Source organism: Octodon degus, unplaced genomic scaffold, assembly GCF_000260255.1.
Source record: "Octodon degus isolate 3935 unplaced genomic scaffold, OctDeg1.0 scaffold00176, whole genome shotgun sequence".
Taxonomy (NCBI): domain Eukaryota; kingdom Metazoa; phylum Chordata; class Mammalia; order Rodentia; family Octodontidae; genus Octodon; species Octodon degus.
The window spans coordinates 448523-452491 of NW_004524752.1; the positions used below are offsets into that span (position 1 = coordinate 448523).

The 3969-nt window shown below is 44.4% G+C and overlaps 1 pseudogene; it reads left to right on the forward strand.

Annotated features, from left to right (window-relative positions):
• Positions 1–1375: 1375 nt before the first annotated feature.
• Positions 1376–2817, forward strand: LOC101578069 (annotated as a pseudogene).
• The last annotated feature ends 1152 nt before the right edge of the window (positions 2818–3969 follow it).

Sequence of the window (3969 nt, forward strand, 5' to 3'; positions counted from 1 at the left end):
GAGCAGCTTTTCTCCACCACAGCCTTCTGCCACAACTCTTCTGCCTCACCACTGTGTACAACAACACAGTCAGCTGAGCAAGGCCTGAGACTTAAAATGAGGGGCAAAAAGAACCACTCCTTCTTTAGGTTTTCATCCTTGGGTATTTTGTCACAGAATTAGAATAGTGACTAACACATTCTCCGAACTTGTGAGAAAGGATTAATTCAGTGTCACACCAAGTGAAAGGGTTTAGAAAATTTAAAATTCCTAACATTGTTGAGTTTATATACCTAACAAACCTTGTCCCATGGAAAGAAAGAACTTTGAAAGTTGGAAGGAATGTTGTTCATAAGAAATTGAAAATAAAAATACAATTACCTTTGGAAAAAATGCTATTTTTGCTTAGTATATGTAAAAAACAGATGTTGTTAAAGTTATTTTAATGAGAAGAGATTTTTTTCCTTCTTGCTATTTTATATGTTTCAAGATGAGCTTGTAGTCTGCTGTATTTCTCCAACCTGTTATCAATTCACCAGTCAATGCAACACACATATCTTTTTACATTTTTATTTATTTTTTTATGTATTAGTACAGGGTTTACAAGGTCTCACTATGTAGACTGGGCTCACGGTGATTCTCCTGTTTTCAGTCTCCCAAGTGCTGGGATTATAAGTGTGCACCACCACACTCAGTCCCAATCACCATCTCAGTGCACCCTGGGGGCGGGGCCAGCACACAACACACATATTTTAAGAGTGCTCAAAGGTCTGGATGTTTCCATGTCATTTTAATCCTTGGAATATCAACTCCTTCTGAAAGGGCTTTCACAACCTGAGCAGAAGAAATAGGGTTTCATTCTCTTCCAAAAACAGTGCCCTACACAGCAGTGAGTGATACATACTCACAGTCCTTAACGCAGTACACTGCTGGAGCAGTCTTCTACCATGTTCAGTAAAACTCTGCTCTAGCCTCATCTGCTGCCCTATCATCTTGCCTACACCTCCAAAAGGCTGACTGTAGGAGACATCAGTGAGTGGGGGGGTCACACCAGCAACGGTGAGGATGAGAACCTCACATCTGAATGCTGAATGAATCCTTGACAGGCATGGTGGTTGCATACCTGACCTTTTCAAGACCTTCTAGTTCCCAAAGGAAAAGTACCGGAAGTCTCTTCACCCTGTATGACAAAAAACAGTCCACGGTGCTTTTCATGAAAACATAAACTACCAGACTGGGAGTGGTGGCATGTCCCTGTAATCCCAGCGCTTGGGAGGCTGAAAATAGGAGGATCACTACGAGTCTGATCTGTGTAGGGAGACCCTGTAAGCACTGTTCTAAAATACATTTCTAAAAAAAGAGGGACTGACTGACAGGAGGGACTGGAGGGAACAAGATGTCGCAGACTCAGAGCACCAGGAGGAAAGCCTGTCACTACTACAACAGGGATAGTGGGAATTACTATTATGGACAAGGCCATCCAATGAAGCCTCACCGAATCCCATGATTCACAATCTGCTGCTCAATTCTGGCCTCTACCGAAAGATGGAAATGTATTGCCCTTACAAGGCCAATGCTGAGGAGATGACCAACTATCCCAGCAATGACCACATTAAGTTCTTGTGCTCCATCCATCCAGATAATACATAGGAGTACAGCAAGCAGATGCAGAGATTCAACATTGGTGAGGACTGTCCAGTATTTGGTGACCTATTTGAGTTCTGTCAGTTGTCCACTGGTGGCTCTGTAGCAAGTGCTGTGAAACTTACTAAGCAGCAGATGGACATCGCTGTAAATTGGGCTGGGGGCCTGCACCATGCAAAGAAGTCTGACATATCTGGCTTCTGTTATGTCAGTGACATCATGTTGGCCATCCTGGACCTGCTAAAGTATCACCAGAGAGTACTGTATGTTGACATTGATAGTCACCATGACAATGGCGTGGAAGAGGCCTTCTATACCACAGACCGGGTCTTGACTGTGTCTTTTCATAAATATGGAGAGTACTTCCCAGGAACCAGGGACCTATGGGATATTGGGGCTGGCAAAAGCAAGTATTATGCTGTTAACTACCCACTCCGAGATGGGATTGATGATGAATCCAACGAGGTCATTTTCAAGCCAATCATGTCCAAAGTAGTGGAGATGTTTCAGCCTAGTACAGTGGTCTTACAGTGTGGCTCAGACTCCCTCTGGAGAACAGCTGGATTGTTTTAATCTAACTATCAAAGGGCATTCCAAGTGTGTAGAATTTGTCAAAAGCTTCAACCTGCCTATGCAGATGCTGGGAGGAGGTAGTTACACCATTCGTAATGTTTCCTGGTGCTGGGCATACAAAACAGCTGTGGCCCTAGACACAGAGATCCCTAATGCACTCCCATACAATGACTACTTCAAATACTTTGGACCAGATTTCAAGCTTCACATCAGTCCTTCCAATATGACTAACCAGAACACTAATGAGTACCTGGAGAAGATCAAACAGCGGTTCTTTGAGAACCTGAGAATGCTGCCCCATGCACCTGGGGTCCAAATGCTGTCAACTCCTGAGGATGCCATTCCCAAGGAGAGTGGTGATAGGGATGAAGAAGACCCTGACAAGCATACCTCAATCTGTTCTTCTGACAAGCACATTGCCTGTGAGGAAGAGTTCTCTGACTCAGATGAGGAAGGTGAAGGTGGCCGTAAGAACTCTTCCAACTTCAAGAAAACCAAAAGAGTCAAACAGAAGATGAGAAAGAGAAATAACCAGAAGGGAAGAAAGAGGTTACAGAAGAGATGACCAAGGAGGAGAAACCAGAAGCCAAAGGGGTCAAAGAGGAGGTCCAGATGGCCTAAGCAGCCCTCTCCAGCTCAGGCTTCTTGCCATGTTCCTTATTTTTTTACCTTTAACCCCTCAGATTTTAAAATATATTAAATATAAATGTCCCCTGGAGGGCCGGCAAAATAGCTCAGTAGATTGAAGCACTTGCAAGCAGGAGCAGGGGCCGGGGGTTCAATCCCTGGGCCTGCTGTGCTGCCCCCCCCCCGGGGGCATGCTGAGATGACAGTTGAGACTGGGCATGGTGGCACATGCCTGTAATCCCAGCTCTTGGGAGGCTGTAAACAGGTGGATCACTATGAGTCCGATCTAGTAGTGAGACCCTGAACACCCTGTAGACCCTTCCCTAAAAATTAAAATAAAATAAAATAAATGTCCCCAGGGACTAGAGAGGAGCCAGGGCCCTTGAGTGCAGGGTAGCTATGCTGGGGGAACTTTTCCAGCAGTGATCACGCTCCTCACCCCTCCTCAAGTCTTAGTTTTAAGTCATAAAAGTACAGATCTGGATGGAAGCGATGCAGCCGTAAGACGAAATCCTGACGTGCCGAGGGCCTGTTTAGTGTTAAGTGTTCTGGAAGGGTGGCTGCAGCTCCAGGGCCCCTGTTCCTTGGGCTCCTATGGTAACATCTGCCATTTTTAGACTGGTTCTTTTCTCAGACCTTCACGCTGGCTCCAAATGAGCTCAGCAGCTCACACCACCGTGTCTCCCCAGCTCTGCAGGTGGACATTGGTGATCTAGCTTCCTTTTTTTTTTTCCTGAAAAACTTTCATTTTTTGTAAGACTGTTTCTAAGAAAATGGTACATTTCTTTAAAAAAAGAAAAAGAAAACATAAACTACCTAGTCATTCCTTTGGCGAGCCTCATTAGAAGGACTGTAGTGAAGCTCGGGAGTTTGGATATTTTGCAAGTACCCTAGATAATAGCTGTCATCAGGAGAATATAGCAAGTACTGGTTTATAAATTTGATAGACCCAACTTCACACCTCAGCTCTGAGGTTTTCTCTGGGTGTGGTAGATCAGAACCAGGTCGAATTAATTTCCCAGAGCTGTGAGCATCTCTTTCATCCTAGTGTACAGTTACCGTGGAAATGATGGCAAGTCATTTTGGTAAATGTTAGGAAGAAGATTCATAGTAAACACTTGCAAAAATATTGCACTCTTCTTCCTA